The sequence below is a fragment of the Ziziphus jujuba genome, chromosome 7 (assembly GCF_031755915.1).
Source record: "Ziziphus jujuba cultivar Dongzao chromosome 7, ASM3175591v1".
NCBI lineage: Eukaryota > Viridiplantae > Streptophyta > Magnoliopsida > Rosales > Rhamnaceae > Ziziphus > Ziziphus jujuba.
This window is the reverse complement of record NC_083385.1, coordinates 5,293,150-5,316,403: the sequence shown is the minus strand read 5'-3', so window position 1 is coordinate 5,316,403 and position 23,254 is coordinate 5,293,150. Positions and strand designations below refer to the sequence as shown.

The window sequence follows — 23,254 nt, the reverse complement described above, 5'->3', positions numbered from 1 at the left end:
TAATCTGTAACACCCCATCCCAAACTACATCGGAATTCTTGCACGTTGACAGAGGTTGACCGTTGACCAAGTAGGTTAAAAAGTTGACTTTTTGGTCCGGATGAAATTTCGAGTTGACCGTGGTACTGTAGCAAAGTACATAATGCCCCGAGTTCATAGACTAGTAGCACGTCGAAAACGGAGCTATAGTTTGAAAGTTATGGGCAAAACAAGTCGAGATTCAAACTGTCCAAAAGGTGCCGGGAGTTGACTTTTTATGCTTGTAGAATTTTGTTTTAACTTTTGTATGGTTGTAAAATACTCATTGATACGAGTTCATAGGCTAGCGGCACGCTTAAATTGGACATCTGGTTAAAAAGTTATGGACATGCGAAATTTTTTGAATACCGTAATATTTTAATATATTTGGCTTGAGTGAACAGTGTGTGCCACGTGTCGCAATTTTAGCCAATCTCATGAGTGAATAGTATCACCCACATGTGGCTTTTATTCAAGCAAAAATGCGTGAGCCGGCGGAAGGAGAGAGAAAGAGGGGAGGAGAGAGAGAGAGAGAGAGAGAAAGAGAGAGAGAGCTAGAGAGAGAAATCGACCTGCCACCGCCACTTAGCCATTTTTCGGCCACCCTTTCCTCACACGCACCACCCCACCTTGAAGACCACCTGAAAACCGGCTGGCCAGCCAAAAACCACGGCCAATCGACCGTCGATGAGCTCGGATTGAGGCTTTTTCCGGCGGCGGCGTCGATTCCTTCAAACTCCGATTTCTCCCTCTTCCGGCACTGTTTCCCTCACTGCCATTCCCATTGAGTTACCCATCACCAGATCTACCTTCCCACCAAAAATCACGGCCAGTGGCCACCAGACGCGCCGTCGGAGGTGACGGGCTCCTATGACCACGGCGGGTCACTGGGAAAATTGACTTTCCGGCGAGTTTCCGGCTGCACCGCCCCTCCTTTCCCACTAATTCTGACCCTTTGAACCCAAATTCGGTGTCCCCTTTCCTCAAATCTCAACGGATTGTGAGAATCAAGGGTCTAAAATCTGTGAACTTTCCGGCGAGATTCCGGCCACCTCAGGTCCAATCTCCGGGAAGTAAGATTCGATTCGTAATCTTCATCACTCAAGCTTCGATTGGTTGTTGTTTGTGTTTGTTCCCCGGGTACCCATTTGGAAGTTACTCGATTAAAATATTAAAATAATTAGTTTTGTGTATTGTGGATAGTTTAGGTCACGTGTGGGTAGTGGAGTTGATCATACGAAGGATCTTGATTGATACACGTGCTTGAGGTGAGTGACCCACCTTTAAAACTATTTTGGGGTGATTAATTATATTTATTTTGTGTTAATTTGATATCTAGAATTATGCTCATGTAATGGAATTTAAATATGATTGTGGAAAAAATATTATTTTATATATTTATATATACCCATTGATGCTAAATGAAAGTTTGGGTTATTAAGAAATTCTCGATTAATATTATTGTGATTTAATTGTATTTATTACGTATGAGCAAGGTGTTTTCATTAATTAATTGTATTTGGATTTTAATATTATTTTTGGGCATGATTTGATTTTTAAATATTTCAAGGAAAATATTGGTTTAAGTTGGTGGTTTCAAATTTTATAATTATGCCCATGGAACATTATTTGATTGATTCTATGATTTGGGGAAAAATTATTTGTATATCGTTATAGGTGGATTTATGCTGGAAATGTTAAAGAAAAATGTTGGAGGTTGAGTTCGAAAAATGGTATAATTCCCACGGTGAATTTTGGAAAAAAAATTACGTATTATTTTTTTATAATAAAATTTGGTTATTTATTTTAGACGCACTCATACAGTACTGGTGTTCTGTACTGTATATGTGGATGAGCGCGCAAGTTATAATGTCTCCCATGAGTTGCCATTGGACCGAGGGTAGGCAAGTTTTATATAGTGCACATAAGCCGCACCCCTCCATGGCTGGGATGAAGGTTTAAGCAGCGGCGCTGTCGGGACGCCGAAGCGGCCATATTCAAGTTTCTCTCTTTAACCTCCCACCGGACGGTGCTCGGGACGCTGAGTATCCTAGGGTATCACTGGTATATAGTATGGTGCGTCAAGTATAAATTTTCAGACAAAAATTTCAAATCCTAAAGGTTTTAAAATCATATTTAAATTAAATGTATGTATTTTGTTTTATTATCTAATAATAATTATTTAAACTATATTTTTCACATTGTTTAATTTAGTTTATTAAATCAAATTTTATGAACTATGTATTGAATTTTTATTTCCTGTATGTTATATTTCTTTTATGCAAGTATTCTAAATTTATTTTATCATATTTCATTACTTTTTATTTGTATTTGGATTATTTAAATTTTTATTAAATTAATGATTCCTTGATTTTTAGGGCATAAAATATTGGATTTTGCGAAAATGTTTTAAAAGGAGAACCTTTCCAACGGAGTGAATAGTGAGAGTTTTGAGAGAAATATTATTTTCAAATAATTATTATTTAATTACTTATTCATTCCTAATTAATCAAATGTGCCATAATTATTGTTGCTTTATAATTGTACAGTAGATAGGGTCACTCACTGAGATGATTAGCATATCATATTTTTAAATTCCGCTCCCCTAGGTACAAGGATTGGTAGACGTTCTTCCGGAGCGAACCTAATCTCCGTCGCTGTCGTAATTCGAAAAGTTATCTTTGTCTTCATTTATTTCAATTGTAATATTTCTTTCGTCCTTATTGTATAATTTCTATACTTAATAGTACTTTATGAAGCTCTGTATACTGTCTTGGACATTTATGTATTAATTATGCACTGATTTCTTATTATTCATTTGGAGTGCTACAAATATGTGGAATTAAATTGTAGTAATGTGGGAGGAATAAGGGGATGTATATAGAAGTGTATTTTCAGTGCAAGAAATTTGTGGTAAGTCCAACCCTTAGGGGAGGTTCTGCTGGATTTTCCATTGGAAGGTCCGGTAGGGTTTTCCTGCGATCAGGGCTTGTCTAGGGTTCCGGCGAAGAATTTTGGACGGGTCCTGACATTATCACCAAGAGCATGGCACCATTGATGGGATTTTGAAGAACCCACTGTTTCTCCCTCTAGAACCAAGTAGAAAACCCCTCTTACAATTTGGGATGAAGTCCTAGGCTAACATATCATTAAAGAGGGGCAAAACAATAATTTCATAAAAAAAAAACCTTTTTTTTTTCTTGTTTTTTCTTCCTTCCTCTTCACTTCATCGCCAAACATCATCTTATCAGCTCTTCATATTCACTATTAATTTAGAGTCACAAAAACAACATTTCTTCACCTTGACTCTAAATTCACAAACTCTTCAAATCACTTCCCATCACTCCTTGCTTGCACACACATCCTCATCACTTGCTTCGCACATTGCCTAGACTCACACAGAGCCTAAGCTTCTACGTTGGCACTACCTTGGTCAACATATCCACCAGATTCTTTTCACCCGCAATCTTCACCAAATCCACTTCACCTTTGTCGATCAATTCTCGAACAAAGTGATACTTTTTCTCGATCTGCTTTGTACGGTTCGAGAAGGCTTGATTCTTTGCCAAGAAGATTGCACTTTGGTTGTCACAATGCACAATGACTTGGTTTTGGGGAGCATCAAGCTTATTTATCAACCATTTTAACCATAATGCCTCCCTTGTTACTCTCGTGGCCACCATATATTCGACTTCGGTACTTGAGAGTGCAACCACCGGTTGTAACGATGCTCTCCAACTAATTGTATTACCCCAAGCCAAAAATATATAACCCGGTCAAGGACTTTCTCTTGTCCTGATCATCACCAAGGTCCGCATCATAATATCTGACAACACAATAACCATTACCATTATTCTCTTTCCGATACACTAAGCCAACACCCATGGATCCCTTCAAATACCTTAGAATCCATTGTAAAGCCTCCCAATGTGATTTGCCCGGATTACTCATAAATCTACTCACCACAGTAATCGCATGAGCGATGTCCAGTTTAGTACACACCATCAAATACATGATGCAACCTATGACACTTGCATTTGGTGTCTTAGTCATGCTCTCCCTCTTTTGTTCACTTTTCGAGCATTGCTTGGATGACAATTTGAAGTGGGGTGCTAAAGGCATGATCATGAGATTTGCACCGCCCATGTTGAACCTCTCCAAGACCTTCTCAATAGATTTCCTTTGAGAGATAAATATCTCCCAATTCTCCTTATCCTAAAATTTATCGATTCCCAAAATTCAAAATTTTCTTAGGTTCTCCACGGTCTTTCATCTCAAACTTAGAACTCATAAACTTCTTCAAATTATCAATCTCATCCATATGTTTGCACGCAATTAACATATCATCAACATACAATAAGAGATAAATGAACTCCCCATTTGACAACTCTTTGTAATACACACAAAGATCAAACGTGCTCCTCTTGAAGCCAATACCAAGCATAAACATGTCGAATTTCTTATACCATTGCCTAGGAGATTGTTTCAAGCCATAAAGGGATTTTTGAAGCAAGCATACCTTGGCACCCCTTGCATATCCTTCTGGTTGAGCCATGTAAATCTGTTCCTCAAGGTCTCCATGCAAAAACGCCATCTTGATGTCCAATTGATGCAACTCAAGACCATTGTGAACCACAAGTGACAATAAGATCCGAATAGAAATGTGTCTCACCACCGGAGAGAATATTTCATTAAAATCCATTCTCTCCTTTTGAGTATAACCCTTGGCAACCAATCAAACTTTGAACCTTGATACCTCAACTTCGGGTACACCTCCCTTCTTCTTGAACACCCCCTTGCAACCTACAACCCTTCCACTTTTAGGCTTATCTACTACCTTCCAAGTTTGATTCTTATGCAAGGAATCCATCTCCTCATCCATGGTCGCCTTCCACTTTACCGAATCTTTTGAAGTTAAAGCTTCCTCAAAGGAGTTAGGCTCCAAGTCCATTGCTTCTGCAACTTCGAGAGCATATGCAATACAATCCGCAAAACCATATCTCATCGATGCCTTGGATTGTCTCCATTCTCTATTGCGAGCCAAATTGTAATCATGGAGGTTATCAACATCAACCAGCTCCTCATTGATACAATCAACTACCTTATCAACTTGTTCTTAAGCCACTTATGCATCATGGTGCTCCTCATGAGTCACTTTCTTTCTTGGATTATCCTCAATCCCAAGATCGAATGTCTTCTTGTCAACTTCACCTCCACTCAAAGATTCTCCATCCTTCACCAACCTAAGCATCTCATTCTCCTTGAACACCACATCCTTACTAATCACACATTTCCTTGTATTCAGATTCCAAAGTCTATAGCCTATGACACCCTCCGGGTACCCCAAGAAAATGCATTTCATAGATCTTGGATGTAACTTGCCTTCATTTACATGAACATATGAAGTGCAACCAAAGACCTTGAGATTACTTAAATCCGGTGTGTGCTTGGACCACTTTTCCATTGTAGTCTTGAACTCAATAGCACTCGACGGACACCGATTGATCAAGTACACCGTGATATTCACCGCCTCTACCCAAAAACTTGTAGGTAGCTTAGCATTGGAAAGAATACTCACTCTTTCCAAAATGGTCCTATTCATATGTTTGGCAAGACCATTTTGTTGAGGAGTCATCTACACAGTCTTGTGTCTCACAATTCCATGCTCATTGCAATAGTAATTGAACTCCTCATTGCAATACTTGAGCCCATTATCCTTTCGGAGCATCTTCATCTTCTTTCCGGTTTGGTTCTCAACCATATCCTTCCATTCCTTAAACTTAATGAAAGTCAGATCCTTGGTTTTCAACATGTAAACCCATACTTTAGTTAAGGAATAATTAATGAGGGTCATGGAGTGCCTACAACCACCCATTGAATTCGTTCTTGTGGGGTGCCATACATTGGAATGAACATAATCCAAGATTCCCTTAGTTCGATGCATCATGATGTTGAACTTCACCCTAGCTTGCTTGCCATAGATACAATGCTCACAAAAGTTGAGTTTCTTCACCTTATGCCCACACAAAAGCCCTTTTTTACTAAGCTTAATTAGCCTTTTCTTGCTAATATGGCCTAACCTTCTATGCTAAAGTGTGGTGTCGCTCACTTTCTCATTCACCGAGATCGATGCTTCAACTTGAACCACACTTCCATCTAGCACATGCAAGCCATTCTTCTTAAAAGCCTTCATCACTACCATTGAACCCTTAAAGACCTTCAAAGTACCTCTCTTGGCCTTATAACTATATCCATGCTCATCCAATGTACCAAAAGAAATCATATTCCTCTTCAATCCGGGAATATACCGCACATTCGACAAAGTTCTCATAACTCCATCATGAAGCTTCAACTTTATCGTACCAATCCCCTCAACATTGCAAACCGCATTGTTCCCCATGAGAACACATCCTCGATCTAGTTCCTCAAATGTATCAAAATAATTCCTCATCAGACTCATATGGAAAGTACAACCTGAGTTAAGAATCCACTCAACACCGCTGTCTTGGTCGGTTACAAGCAATACTTTGGAGCTTTCATAACCTTCCGAGGCAACACTTGCATCTCCATCGAATTGCTTCTCCTTCCCTTTTCTAAGCCTCTCCGGACAATCCTTCTTGAAATGCCCCAATTGATTACAACGGAAACATCTCATTTTGTCCCTTGATTTCGATCTACCCCGACTTTTACCTCATCAATTTTTACCACTAGGCTGATCCGAGGTTCTACCTCTCACCGTGAGCCCCAACCCATCACTACTCTTGCCAATTAAGCTATTCTCCGCATCCTTAGCAATTATCGCCGCTATAACTTCCTTCACATCCAAGATTTGTCCTCCATACTTGAGAGTATCCACAAAGTGCTCGTTTCCTTGAGGCAAAGAATTAAGCAAAATCATCGCTTGGTCCTCACCCTCAATTGAGATTTGCATTCTCTCCATATCTTGAATCAACTTAGTGAAATCATCAAGATTATCACTCAAAGACCTTCCTTCTTTCATTTTGAAGCCGTATAGTCATTGCTTCAAATTGATGTGGTTCGGTACCGATTTAGCCATGTATCTCTCTTCCAAAACTCTCCAAACATCCGCTGCTGTTGTTTCCTTCGACACCTCTCTTAACACCTTATCTCCAAGACCAAGAATTATTGAACTATATGCCTTTTTCAATAATTCCCTCTTCTCTCTAACATCCATTGTTTCCGGTAAATGTTCTTTACTTTCTAAAGCCACATCTAACCCTTCCTTGACTAACACCACCTTCATTTTTATCTTCTAAAGGCCAAAATCATTTGAGCCCTTGAATTTCTCCACCTCAAACTTAGTAGACATGGTCAAGTTTGCTTGGATACATAATAATCAACCCACAGCTTCAACCAAGGGAACCTCCAATTCCACTACAAGAAGCTAACAACAACAAGCTACACAAAAGCCCTAAATCTCCAATCTCCAATCCCTAAATTTTCACCAACCTAGGCTCTGATACCAATTTGTTGAGATTCAACCTATGTATAGCAAGCAATATATATATCCACAAGCAGCACACAACCTACAACTAGCCCATAAACAAGCTATAGATGAAATAGATGATTTTAGAACAAACGCAATGAAAAATCTAGAGAGAGAAAGACAAGCACATAATTATAAGAGGAGAGAGAGAGAGAGAAAAAAAATACACAAAAGTTTTATGTGGTTCGATCAAGGTGATCTACGTCCACGGGCAAGCAAAGAGATGATGATTCTCATTATCTTGAAGAAATTACAAGCTTAATCACCAAGAGCATGGCACCATTGATGGGATTTTGAAGAACCCACTGTTTCTCTCTATAAAACCAGGTAGAAAACCCCCTCTTACTGTTTGGCACAAAGTTGTAGGCTAACATGTCATTAAATAGGGGCAAAACAGTAATTTCATAAAAACCTTTCTTTTTGTTTTTTTTTTTTTTTTTTGGCTTCCTTCCTCTTCACTTCATCACCAAACATCATCCCATCAACTCCTCATGTTCACCATTAATTTAGAGTCATAAAAACAACAGTCTCTACTTTGTATGAGGGAAAATATGTCAATTAGCTACCTAGATAAAATATCTAGTGTGGTTCTTTAATAGATCGACTGTTTTTATTTCTTTTTAATTTTGTCCAGATGTACGTGTCTAGTTTTGTTGATCTTGTAATTATCACTATTTATGTTCTTGAACCCAATTATATAAATAAATAAAACAATCGAGCATGAGCATATTTTCACTAATAATTGTTTTTTATTTTCCATCATATAAAAGGCTTGGGGAAAAAAGAAAGGTTTGATTGAATATTCACTGGAAAAAAAAGTGTAAATTTTTTAATTTATTTTTAATTCAAGTTAAAGAAAAGCGCCACACATGTGAAATTGAAAATAATTTTTAGAAAAATTTATTATACTAATAAGGGATTTGAAATCTATATGTTAAAAATTAAAATATTACTATTTTCCCCTACAAGCTTACAGAAAGTGGCTGATAATAAGTTTGTAGGATTTAAGGGGGAAAAAAAAAATTTCCATCCTCGACATTTTATCACTCTAGAGTCTAGAATCTAGAGGCAATCAAACATTTTGTTTGGTAATTTATGACAACTGCAATGAGATTTAAAAATTGCCATTATTCATTCTTGGGGGCACAACAAAAGCTACTATTTTTTCGGGGTAATGATTTGAATTGAAATCCCCTCATCCTCACTATAAAAAAAAATAATAATAATAAATCAATAAATAAATCCATTTTAACTGTATACTATTACAGATAGAATCGAGTAGTGAACCTTTAAAAGTGTGTAATTTTGGGGTAGTACTTCTAAGTATCGTGGCACTTTTTTTACCATTGTTCTCAGTTGTTTCAGTCATTGTAAGCATCGAGGATATGCCTTCTAATTAACTAACATTTGCCAATTCAATATCTTGAAATTATCCATCTCCTTTTTTGCCAACCTAACAAAGTAGGATAAATGACAAACATTCTATGCCCCTTAACAAAAATTCAACTCTCTGAGTATTGACTAAGTGTCTTATAATGCCAAAACGGTATTAAAAGTTTTGAATCATTATTCATGTGCTTTATTTTGTTGTCTCTCTAGCTATTGTTTTTTCATACTGCATTACTGCTACTGTCATCGAGTTTGGAAGGGATAAATATGTAAAATACAAACCACCTCACAATCTTGTGTAAGTGGATTGAGGGCTTGGGACTTGGGAGTTCACCAAATATATAACGAGTTTATACTGCTGTCATCAGATACTGCTAATTTTATTTCTAAGTCAGGTTTAGAAATCGAAACATTTACCCAAAAAAGAAAAATTTCGTCAAAGTCTGTTTTAGGAAGTCAGTTTTATAAATACAACTTATATAATCATTTTAAAAGAAAATAATAGCATGTGAGTAGAAAGAAATTGAATTATAACAAACAACACAATAAAAATGAAACTGAAAGATAAAATTTTAAGAATCTAAAAATTGTATTTTTAGGGGGAAAAAAAATCTGGTGTAGAACGAAGGTGGCATGCAGAAACAAAAAAAGAAAAAATTAAGAACACATGGCCACACTAACTTGACAGTAGCTCTTCGTCAAGTTCCTGTACGGAGCCTCCAAATAAAAAATAAAAATAAAATAAAACAAAAAACACAAAAAAGAAAAATAAAAATTTCCATTTCCAACTTTTTACGAACACATAAAAACGTTTTTTGTTTGCCAAAAAAAAAAAGAAAAAAAAGAAAAGCGAAATAGAAAAGGAGGTGTTATTTGATTGTATGATTAGTTTTTATTTTTCTCTATTTAATTGTATATAATTAGCTTATATCAAATGTTATTTAAGGATACTTATAGTTTTGTTAAATATATTAAAAAAATAAAAACTGAAAAAAATGAAAATAAAAAAAATTAAATGCCAATACAATTTAAAATTATATTCAATTATATATATATATATATATATTAACTTTATAACTAACTTAAATGTGTAATAAACTTTAGCGACAATTGACAACATTTCGACATAGATTAAAAAAAAAAAAAAAAAAAGGAAAGATAAAAACCGAAACTAAAGATCAACGTAGATTATGGATCTTAGAAAAGCAAACCACAAACAAAAGACAAACTCTAATGACAGATGGGCCCGGACTCTAATAACAAACAGGCCCTATTAACAAGCCGTTAATAAAAATGAAACATGTTAACGAAATGATGTAGAACAAGAGATTAAGATTTTAATTGTAGATGAAGAGAAGTCACGCGGTGACAATCTTACTAACTTTTATTTGGATAGCATATAATAATATAAGTTACATCACGCAAACAAAGCAAACCAAAAATAAAAAATAAAAAAAAAATCAATCTGATCACTACATTGACCATGCGAATGTAAATGCAAGTTTTTATTTTACTTGTTTTAGTATTGTTCATCCTAAATCATCATATCGTCACCTCGTTAATTACCACTGTGAATCTCGCCTATTACCACATGGCAAATTGAGTATTCCCTTTTTTTCACATATTGTAAAGAAAAATAATTTTTATCATCAGTGGTAACTGTCACAATTCTATATGACAATGGATCTCATATATATAATAAGTAAAAACAATCTACATAGTAGTGGATCTATATATATGTAAAAGCCACATAAATATTAGATCTACTGTCATGTAGGGTGGTGATACTACTGTAAAAGAAGAAACACACTTGGTCAGCATCTTCATAAAAATTAATGTTTTCTAAATTTAAGTGATACAAAAGCATCTTCATTACTGATTATGTTTATTGTTAGATTTTTTTTTTTTGTCATATCAGAAAAATAGATAATAATTTAATAAAAATCTCTTCAATGAGTCTGTTTAAACATCATGTCAAGTTAATGTAGTTAAAAAAAAAAAAAAGAATACACACTGTCGGAATGTTTTATTAAACATTTTGAAATTTTATTGAAAAATAAAATTTTCCTTAAAAAGCCAAATCTTTCAAAAGAAGAAAATAAACTAAAAAAATATTTAATTAATTAATAACCATAATTAATTTTTATGCACATTATCATTAAAGAATAATTTTAAAATTAACTTTAAATTTATGCCATCTAGATTTAGACAACATCAATTTATGTGCCACATAGGTAGTAATTCACATTTACGATTAGAGATACTCTAAATGTATAATCATTTTTAAAATTGTTCTTCAATAGTAATATACATAAGATTATTTATAACTGTTCATTAATTACATATATTTTATTAAATTTTTTCTTTTTTGAATGAATTGAATTTTTAAAGAAAGTTTTGTTTTAAGGAAACTTCACTATATCTAACATATCCTCTAGAAATAGAGGGTTACCTTGACATATCTATTTTTATTTATTTATTTATTTATTGGTCATGTTAACTTAACAGGGTGTTTAGACAAATATAGTAAAGAATTTTTTTTTTTTTAGTGATTAACTATTTTTTTGATGTGACAAAAAAATTTAACACCATCTCATTAACCCGAATGAAAAAAAAAAAAGAAAAAAAGAAATATCAACGCATCCAGAAATAAGCTATTGATCTCTATCAATACACCCGCAAAAGACCCTAATCATAAAAAAATTCGTTCATTATAATGTTACATATATATGGTTTGTAAAAATGGTGTGAAAATACATCATAACTGAACCTAAGCACAAATGAATTCTAAGTGCAAGAACAAGTGTGAATGCAACTTCATCATCTTCTTTTTTAAATTTTGACAAGTATTGATGTCCTAAAGACCAATTAAGGTTGAAAAACTAAGTCCAGATATTGATTAATTGCTCACCAATCCATCCCTAGACCAATGGATTGACTTGTTAACCAAGCAGGAATACCAATACAAATTGCGACAATAGAGATAGGAGGTCGGTAATGTGATCCTCATCTCACCAGCTTTCCATAGACATATAATTTGCGTATTTTGGATAACGTTTGTGTTAGACCCCCCGGGTACCGGGTATTATTTACCCGAATAAAATATTAATTTATTTGACTGTGTGTGAATTGTGTTCTAAAAGCACGGGTGAGTCGTGGAATTGATCCCATGGAGGATCTTAGGTTAATTGCGTGCTCCAGGTGAGTGACCCACCTTTAAAAATATTTTGGGGTAATTAATTATATTTATGTGGTGTTAAATTGATATTTGGAATTTGTGCTCATGTGGTGGAATTTAAATATAATCGGGAACAAAATATTATTTTATATATATATATTTTTCCATTGATGCTAACGGAATTTTGGGTTACTAAAAATTTCCCGATTATTAGTTTATTGTGATTTAATTGTATTTATTATACATGAGCAAGTATTTTCATTAATTAATTGTGTTTGGATTTTTATATTGTTTTTGGACATAATTGGTTTAAATATTGTAAGGAAAATATTTGTTTAAATTGGTGGTTTAAATTTTATAAATTATGCCCGTGGAATATTATTTGATGGATTTTGTGATTCGAGAAAAATTATTTTTATATTGTTATCGATGGTTTCGTACTGGGAATGTTAAAAGAAAATATGTGGGATGATAAATTTGAAAACTGGTATATCTCCCACGGTGATTTTGGAAAATCGGTACGGTTATAATTAATGTAATAATTATTTTAGACGCACTCATACAGTATTAGTGTTTCGGTGTATATGTGGTTAGCGCGTAAGTTATTATGTCTCCCGTGAGTTGCCATTAGACCGAGGGCAGGCAAGTCTTGTATATTGCGCATCAGCCGTCCCCCTCCTTGGCCGGGATGACGGTTTCAGCAGCGGCACTATCGGAACGCCGAAGTACCGTTTGCAAGTTTCTCTCTTTAATCTCCCGTCAGTTGGTGCTTGGGACACTGGGTATCAAGGGCATCACTGGTATATGGTGTGGTGTGTCAAGTATAAATTTTTGGATGGAAATTTCAAACCCCAAAGTGTCAAAAATTATTTATTATAATTTATTACATTTTATTTATATTTGGGGTATTTATCTATTGTTTATTAAATTAATTAATCCCTTGGTTTTCAGAAAATACGAACATCGGGTTTTATGAAAATGTTTTAAAAGGGGAACATTTCCAACGGAGTGAATAGTGAGGGTTTTGAGAGAATATATTACTTCAATTGTTATTATTATTTATTTATTTAATTGTTGGTATTAATTAAATTCTTTTATTTGTTATATTATTAATATTAAAGGTGTTCAGTAGATAGGGTCACTCACTGAGATGATTAGCATCTCACATTTTGAAATTCCGTTCCCCTAGGTCTAGGTTAGGAGACGTTGATCGTCCGGGGCTGTATTGGACATGTAGTTATTATTTATGCACTGAGTTACTGTTATTCATTTGGAGTGCTGTAAATTGTGGATTCAAATTGTAGTATTGTGAGAGGAATAAGGGGATGAGCATAGAAGTGCGTTTTCAGTGCAGGAAATTTGTGGTAAGTCCTACCCTTAGGGGAGGTGCTGCCGAATTTTCCATCTGAAGGTTCGGTGGTATTTCCCTGGGATCAGGGCTTGTCTAGGGTTTCAGTGAGGAATTTTGGACGGGTCCTGACAATTTATCCTATAAATAATTGTGGATTAAATTGATAAAAATTAAAATATAACACCAAAAAAAAATGTTTCGATTCATTTTTTCTTTTAATTTTTTTTTCAGAAAAGTTGTGATTAAGGCATACTTTTATCATATAATCCACCTATTTGAATATTTGATTGTCAATATTGCCAAACTCTTAACAAAAATATTTTGAGGAGGGGAAGAATTTAGCATTATACTATAATTTAGGGGAAGAATTGCATTAAAAAGGAATTAGAATACAAATTTTAAGTATATACGAAAGTTCAAAGTTGTATTTTGTATTTTTTTTTTATAAGAATTATCATACTTTCTACATAAATTTAAAACTTTAAAGGTATAATATCAATTTTGTAAAGTCTCACATCGGTTGGAAAGGAGAACGAAGCATGGCTTATAAGCGTGTAGATACCTTTCACTTGTAGACGGGTTTTAAACCCTTGAGGGCTGGGTTATAAGAGGATTCCTCAGTGCCAAAGCGGACAATATTTACATACGGGTGGACTGGGCTGTTACAGTTGGTATCAGAGCTAGTACTCGGATCGATGTGCCAGCGAGGACGCTGGGCCCCAAGGGGGGGTGGATTGTGAAGTCCCACATTGGTTGGAAAAGGGAACGAAGCATGGCTTATAAGCATGTGGATACCTTTCCTTTGTAGATGCATTTAAGCCCTTGAGGGGTGGGTTGTAAGAGGATTCTTCAATGCCAAAGCGGATAATATCTACATACAAGTGGATTGGGCTGTTACAAATTTGATGATAGTTTAAACTGTGACTGAATTATAACCTATCTACTGACCCACGGTTCCACATTGACACAATATCATGCCAAATGACATCAATAATTTATTTGCCAATTCGATTTACCAACTTATATCACAAATGATGCTTCAATATTATATTGTATTTCATTCATTTATTTTAAAATCAATTTGCCTATATCTAATTTGTATTACATTCTTAATATGTTGATATGTAATCAATTGGTAAATAAAATTGTCATTTAATTTTAACTGTTGATTCAAACTAGATACTTTTATTGATAAGAATGGTTGGCTATAGCGATATATCTTTCACCAATACCCTCCATCCAAAAGGATAGTAATAATTGAACACAAATCCCTTTACTTTTTAAAATAAAAAATAATCGTGTTTAACATATAGCTCCAGTTAATTAAACTACCCTGCGACTGTATAGGATCTAGTAACGATGAATAGTATTTTTTCACATTAAAAACTTTGATCTATTCATTTGATAAGTGTTCATGTGGTAAAATTATGATTAGCTAACATTTTTGCTTTGATAAATTGTGAACTAGGATTTTAGAACCATATGAATTTGGTAATTATCAGCAATGATCATTATCATATGGAATGTCAAAGGCAACTTATTAACCAACATTTAAAACCTAACCAATCTATTGGCCAATTTTATTTACCAATTATTGTGATAAGTCACCAAAAAATGAAAACAAACAAACAAAAACCAATATGACAATTGATGCTTAGATATTATAACGTGTTTCACTTATTTATTTCAAAATGAACTTGTTTATATTTCATTTGTATTACATTCTAACCATTAATTTTATTTTTTTTACTGTGTATATATAAATCAATTGCTAAGTAAAGTTGATATTTAATTCTAAGTCTCAACAAAAATATATTTGATTTTAACAATTCATTCAAACTAGATACTTTTATGGACCAGTATGGTTGGTTAGTGCAGTGATATATCCTTCACGCCCCACCACTACCCTTGAGGTAATGGATAACAATAATAATGGAAATCCTCCATTTGGCACACTTGCATACATGGAGTAAAAAATACCAATACACGTAGTGGTGCGTCAAATAATGATGACATACAATAATCTGTGATACATAGATGCTAGGCAGTGTCGTATGTAAAAAGGCTTTTAAACTATGTAGTCTTTTGAACATAAAGGGTGTGTTTGGTACGTCGGATTGGCCAGGATTGGACGGGGACTGTGTCCCAGTCTGATGTTTGGTTCGTCATTTTGAGATCGGGACAAGCTTAACCTAAACAGTAAATTTATCCCAATCGATTGGGACACATCTGACCCTTCTCCTCTCCTGGGTCATTTTTGTCCCAAACTCAAACGACGCCCTAGTCTGTTCTCTCGCCGATGCGTATTGTTGCCTCGCTTGGGTAATTGAAGGAAAAATCACATCTGCAACTCTCAGAGAAAGAAACACGGTCGGTGAGTATGTTTTCTTCTTTGCATCTCTATATCTGTTTTCTTCTTCCTGTGTTGTGACCTTCCTTCTTATCCTCTGAAATGAAAGACCATCTTACTCGATCTGGAAAGGGCTTCGATTTGCAAGTAAACCCCAAATTTGCAAGGACCTAGGCAAGTGTCATCTTCCTTTCTATTTTATGTTGTCGTGGGTGTGGATTTGAAACCCAATTTCATATCTCACCGACATATCTTAAAAAAAAATAATAATAAAAAATACTTAAAATTTTTATGCAAAATTCATTATTTTTTCTCAATTTGTGTTTTCTTTCGGGTTGGGAAAGGGCTTCCCTTTGCAAGTACCCTAAATTTGCAAGGACCCAGGGAATTGTCTTCCTCTCTGTATGTTGTCGTAAGTGTGGATTTGAAACCAACTTTTCATCTCTCCCTAACATATCTAGAAAGAAAAAAAATCCTTAGAATTTTTACCTAAATTCATTATTTTTTTCTCTGCGTTTGGGAAATTTTTTTTTTCTCAATTTGTGTTTTCTTTCGGGTTGGGAAAGGGCTTCCATTTGCAAGTCAATTTTCTTTCTCTCTGTATGTCGTCGTGGGTATGGATTTGAAACCCACTTTTCATCTCTCATTGACATATCTAAAAAGAAATGAAAATCCTCAGAATTTTTACCAAAATTCTTTATTTTTTTCCTCTGCGTTTGGGAAATTTTTTTTTTTGGCAAATCGTGTTCTCTTTCGGGTGGGGTTTATATTCGTTGGGCTTGGGCATTGTTGTTCTTCTTCTTATTTCATTGTAGACAAAGCTTTTCATTGTAGAAGATCGAAGGAGCTCACTGGACACCTACATCACTCGGACAAAGAAACATGGTCAATGAGTATGGTTCTTACCCTCCATCTCTGCAGCTCTGTATAATGTTTTCTTCTTCTTCCTTCTATGTCGTGATTTTTCTTCATGTGCCGATCTTACTCGATCTAGAATTAGGCAATGAAAACTAGCAAGTAAATCCCAGATTTGCAAGTAAATCCTGGAGTTGAAACCTAATTTTCTTGTTAGAGTAATAGGTTTTAGCTTAATGGATTACAATTTTCTGAAGTATGTGAAATGGTTCTAACTTAGTTGTGCTCTTCTTTCTGCTATCTTGATCTGGGTCGGTTTGATTGATTGTTCTCATTTGGTGTTGATTTCACCTATGGTTAGTGTGGTATCTCGGGATTGATTTGAATTTGGAGTGTTTGATGTTGGTTCTGTGTTTAGATATTGGAATTTCATTGAACTTTTTTTTGGATGAATTTCATTAGCACTATAAGTAAACAAGCGAAGAGGCAAAATTTTTGCCTAACCTCTATTACTTTCATTTTTGGGTACATGCATGCTGTTTAGTTTGTTGAATTTCATTTTTGGCATAATTGCTTGTTGTTTAGTCTTTTTTCAGTGATAGTATAGCAAATATTACTCTGTTTGTTGCATGTGACAAAAGAAGTGCAAACATGATTAACTTCAGCATCTAAAGACAATTCAATTATTGTTGTCATCTTTATGTGTGGTGTGGCTGCTCTCAACCTAATGTCTTGACAGAGAGAGTCTAATATAACAACAAATATTATGGTTTAGCAACTTCCCAGAAGGTTTTCCAGAAGGTATAAACAGTAAGCTTTCCTTTGTTGGTTTGCGTGCTATGTCATTTTTATTTCAATTTCATTGAAGAAAACCTATCTGGTGTTCCTTGGTTGCAATTGTAATATTTGGTTTTACGGGTTGTATGTTTGTTGCTTCCTTGCACGGGTTGTATGTTATTGTCGATGAGGATTCCAAGTTAGATGCTGCTTTCATGTTATTATGACACGTGGGCTGTAACATCCGTCCCAGAGTACATCGGAATTTTTGCACGTTGATCGAGGTTGACCGTTGACCAAGAGGGTCAAAATTTTGACTTTTTGTTCTGGATGGAATTTGGCATTGGCTGAGGCACCTTTGTGGAGTACACCTTGACTCGAATTCGTGGACTAGTAGCACGTCGAAAACAGAAATATAGTTTGAAAATTATGAGCAAAATAAGTTGAGGTTCAAATTGTCCAAGGGTTGCCTGAGTTGACTTTTTGTTCGTGCAAAGTTGAGCTTTGACTCATGCATAGTTGTGAAGTACTCATCGATACGAGTTCATAGACTAGCGGCACGCCTGATTTGGACATGTGGTTTGAAAGTTATGGACCTGTGAAGTTTTTCCGAGACATCGTTTACTATTCATAGATCTGTATGTGTGTGAATAGTGATTCCACGTGTTACAAAAAGTGGACCCATCCGTGAGTGCACAGTGGCACCCATGGGCATTTTGACTGGTTGAGAAAATGTGGTAGGAGAGAAAAGGAGGAGGAGAGAGAAAGAAAGAGAAAAAGGGAAAGGACCGGCCAACTGCTATTCACCCATTTCTGGCCACCAGAACAGTACATGCGCTTGACCACCGTGACCCCCCCATCAAAACCGGCCGGCCACCCAAAAATCACGGCCAGATCGCCTACGACGCGCCTGGGTCGAGGTGTTTTCTGGCGAGCAGCCTATTTCCTTCTCTGGCCGATTTCACCCAAACCAAACCTCCATTTGCCTCACCGGCGGTCCCATTGATTCACCCGTTCCCCGATCTACCTTCCCACCAAAAATCACGATACGTGCCACCTGCAGTGACGGGTTCCGGTGACCACAACGGCTCATCGGGAAATCGATCTTCGGTGAGTTCCCAGTTGTTCCGCCTATCTTCTCCCACTAATTCTGACCCCCTGAACCCAAATCTAATGTCCACCTTCCTAATTCTTAACGGATTGTGAGAATCAAAGGCCTAAAATCCAATAGATTTCCTCCACCACGAGTCCGACCTCTGGGAAGTAAGACCATATCCGTAATCCTTGCTTCACAAGCATCGATTCGGTATATCATTCATAAATTTTGGTTGCCGTTTGTGTTCGGTTCCCCGAATAAAATGTTAATTTATTTACTCCTGTGTAATGTTGTTATTCTAGGAGTGCGTGTGAGTCGTAGAATTGATCCTATAGAGGATCTTGGCTGGATTGCGTGCTCGAGGTGAGTGAACCGCCTTCAAAATTATTTTGGGTTGGTAAATTGTATATATTTTGTGTTGATTATATATTTAGAAATTTTATTTCATGTGTTAATTGTTTAGTAAATTTCTAATTGAAATTTTATGCCAAAATTGAAGGAAATTAAATTATTTGTGTATTATAAATATTTTGGGGTTTAAGAATTTTCTTGAATTTGAGGTTTAATTTAATAATTATTGAGTTTTGTTGTTGGAATATTTTATAATTAGATATTTGAAAAATATGTTTTATATATTTGATATTAAGAGAATTTCCATCTAAATTATATTGCCAATGTATGTTGTTTTAATATATGTTTGGGTGCCAAAAATATATTTAGGAATTAAAAGAAATTGTGATTTTAATTTCCTTTTATAACTGTTATGTTTATCATGTAATTTAATTATATTTTGAAGTTTGAGGAATTGAAGGAATATTTATTTTAAATTATTGTTGATTTCATTGATGGATTTGAATTGATGGATTTTAAAGTGATGGATTTATGATGACGATTAAAGAAAAATGTGGGACTGTGAATTTGAAAAATGGTATAATTCTCACAGGGAGTTTTGGAAAAGCTTGGTATTTTAATAAATTTAGTAATTGATTTTAGACATACTCATACAGTACTGGTGTTCTGTACTGTATATGTGGATGAGCGCGCAAGTTGTAATGTCTCCCACGAGCTGCCATTGGACTGAGGGCAGGCAAGTTCTATATGGTGGACATAAGCCGCCCCCCACCATGGCCTTTTACATGAATCTGCATTAATTCTTATCTGCTGACTATTAGATTCTTTCAAGATTGGAAATTTTGTATAAAGTTACTTTGTGTTTTTTTTTTCCTTAGCTGTTACAATGTATTGCTCTGTGTTATAGGTTACTTTATACAACATTTTAGTTTCATTGTGTGGGAAATGCAAGTACTCTGACCAGGCAATTCGGGTATGTTTCTTAGATGTTTTATTAGTCTTCAGATTCTTTTTAGAATCCATAAACTTATGTCGGATTTTGGAGTAAATTTTGATTTGTTTACCTTCAAAATGATTGAAGATTTTGGATGAGATGAAGAAATATGAAGTGAAGCTGATGGTGCAAACCTATGTGTGTCTACTCAATGCATGTGCTGCTGCTGGCCGTATAGATTGAATGTATGCCACTCTTTTAGTTGTCTTGTTTTACCTAGTTGCAAATTGCAATAATTATGGTCATAAACCTTAGCCTGGAAACTTGAAGGCTGCTATACCAGTGATTAAATTGGCTTATTTTACCTTAGTGAATGATTCTACATGAATTCATTCCAAAATTTTACATTTAAATGTTTGCTCTGCAAATTAATTTATAAGTTGTCATATATGCTACTTTTGGTTAATTTCGGCATATAAGTTGTCCTATATGCTACTTTTGGTTAATCTATAGATATGCGATCATTCGTGATACGACTGCAGCTGGTCTTGGGTTGAACAAGTTCTGCTATGCAGGGCTTATTGCTGCACTTAAGAACAAATCGCCTGTTCCAAAAGATTTTGCCACTAAAGTAATTACTATAGGATCTCTCTTCTTAAATTAGGCTTTCATATCATTAGCTTTTGATGTTTTCTATGATATTCCCTTTGCTGAAAGATCATTGAGTTCATTGAGTGGTCAAAAGAGTGGACATCAGTTGAAGTATCCAGTGCCACAGCTGAAAATCTGATGATGGGTGTCGCTGAGGAGGAATTATATAATCTTCCCACTGCTGAATATGTTAATAGACATGGTGGATTTTTGAATAGGCAACTAACTGTATATCATGTTGCATTTCACGCTTGTGCAGACCTGGGAAATGTAGAGGTACTTCTTTGCATCTCTAATATTTCGGCTTAACATCACTCAACAAGAAAATCTCTATTATCTTCTTTGTGTATAGGCAATTGTAGTTCTATTATTCTATTGTTATTTTGTTATCTACTTTATGTTTTTCTGTTGTCTGTTATTTCTTGATATTAGTAATATACCTTATATTAGTATACCTGTGGCTTATATATGTTCTATGAATAATTTAATGCTATTTTAGCTTTGTTTATTTAATCTCTGTTTATTATGTCAGTTGATGGAAACTCAAAGGATGAGAAATATCCAGATATCTTCATTGTAATGCAAATTATGAGGTAAGTGATTTTTTTAATAATATTATCTTCATTGGATGGGAAAACTTTTTTTGGAGATTCTAAATTGGTTCTGTTTCGCTTGCTATGTTCTATTCCCTAGAACATGCTTTTTTCTGTTATGTCCTATTTATTCTGTTAATTTTCTTGGTAAAATATCTTGTTAGTTGATTAGCTCACCGTAAAAAACTGGTCTCTGTCACTGGCGCTTTGGTTCAGGTGCTATCTACGTGCAAGGGACATTGATAATGCTCTTAAAACTTTCGAAGACCACATGAGTGCAAAAAAGCCTGCAGCGCCAGAACTATATGTAGTAAGTTTGGTGGCAAAAAATCTTTGGCATTATGTCAAAGCATCTTCGTTCTCTATATTTGAATGCTATTTCATAGTTTCTGCTTCCTTTTGAAATTAGTAAGAATTTACATTAAACCTCATTTTTGGATGATTGGATTTCTGATCAGCCAAATCATTTTTGGGCAGTACTTGATGACAAATTATGTTGTGCAATAATCTGCCTTCTTTGAACTCTACACGTATTCAGGAAATACAACAACACTTTCCCTTTCATGGGTATCCACATGGTCCATCCAGACATCTGATATGTTATGATTTTTTTTTTTTTAACCAGAAAAACTAATATTTTCTTTTTCCTTTTACCATGCATAAACTCTTTCCATAGCATTTATGGTTGGCTAGTTGTGTGTTGCTTAGTAATATAAATGTTGCTATTTATTCTATTATATTATACACCTTCATGTTTGGCACATTTTCCATTTAAGACTCAAGAAAGTATATTATTTGTGTTGTTCTCTCTGAAATGTTCGAAGGATTATTCTAATAGTTGGACGTTAATTTTGTATAATATATGTCTCCAGACACTTATAGAGGGAGCCATGATTGGGTATAGCCCCAAGGGAATGCAACTTACACAAGATACACTGGTAGGTTGAGTAATTGCAATTTCTTATCTGAGTTACAACATAAATCAAGGACTTGGTCTAACGTGATTTCATTCTCCACCATTGGTAAAAATGACTGAGAGGGACTTTTTCTTAAGCCCAAAAATGGGGAGTGACCTTCTCCTTATAGCCTCTGGTGAAAAGGTGCTGTAATAGCTTCATTTAATCCCTTTTTATTAGCTTAGGGATGAGAAGGGTGATTGTATTTTGTCTTTTGTGGTTCCTCATGGATAATTTTATGTTTCAGTGTTTGAGGAAATATTCTCATTCAAGAAATGCTTTTGATATTTGCAGACTGGTGGATATACTACTGCTCACTATATTTGGGACTTGATACAAGCTCGGAAGATTACTCCTTCACTTCCTACTGTGGAAGCATATTACAATGGCTTAAAAGTTAGTCTCTTGCTTCACTAGAGACGTTTATTGTTTCACTTTAATTTAAAGTATATAATATATATATACACCCATCCACGTGACTCAATTTCTTTTTCTTTTCCAATTTTCCATCTTTTTTGACAAATTTTCTGAACTTATTTTTGTTTATGAAATTGCAAGTACACGAGATCCCGGAAGATGATCCATGGCTCCTACAAGTTTCATGGACTTATGACAGCCTTCGCACCAAATTTGGAACAGGACCTGGCCGATCCTATTAGGTGTCAACTTTGTCTTTTGTTGGCTATTAAGTGAGGTTTAATATTTAGAACTTAGAATTAATCAAAAAATTGGAATTATCAGAGGGGTTTGATATGGATTAGAATTATCAAAGTGTCTAACTTGCCCCAACAAAGAAAGTGCTAAATTTTGTAATTTTCATCGACTCAATAAAAATAGGTTTGTATTCATAAAACACTTGTATATTTTTCTCTTACTAATTCAGATTTAGTTTTTAGTTTTTCTACATGATTCTCATTTCAAGAGGAAGTTTAAGGACCCAATTTCATTATTAAATTCTCCATATTTTTTGAGAAGTGGAAAAGCAAGAAATAAGAAGGATGAGAATTTAAAGGTAATCGAGGTCTCAAATATTGACTCTCTAGTTTGGGACCATTTGAACTTGTTTGAATGGTATGCATTGAAATTTAGTTAGTTATAGATTTTTTGACTATTCCCAGGAGAGAATTAATTATGCAGTTGTGAAAAATATTTAAATAAATAGATATGAAAGTGTCGAATAAATGAAACCATCTCTCATTTCTCATCTATCCTCATTTCTCATTAACTGTTGAATAAAGTGGAAAATAT

General features: G+C 34.8%; 1 pseudogene; it reads left to right on the top strand.

The window, feature by feature from the left end:
• The first annotated feature begins 15,895 nt into the window (after positions 1 to 15,895).
• LOC132804392 (pentatricopeptide repeat-containing protein At4g35850, mitochondrial-like) lies at positions 15,896 to 22,845 on the top strand (annotated as a pseudogene).
• Positions 22,846 to 23,254: the final 409 nt, after the last annotated feature.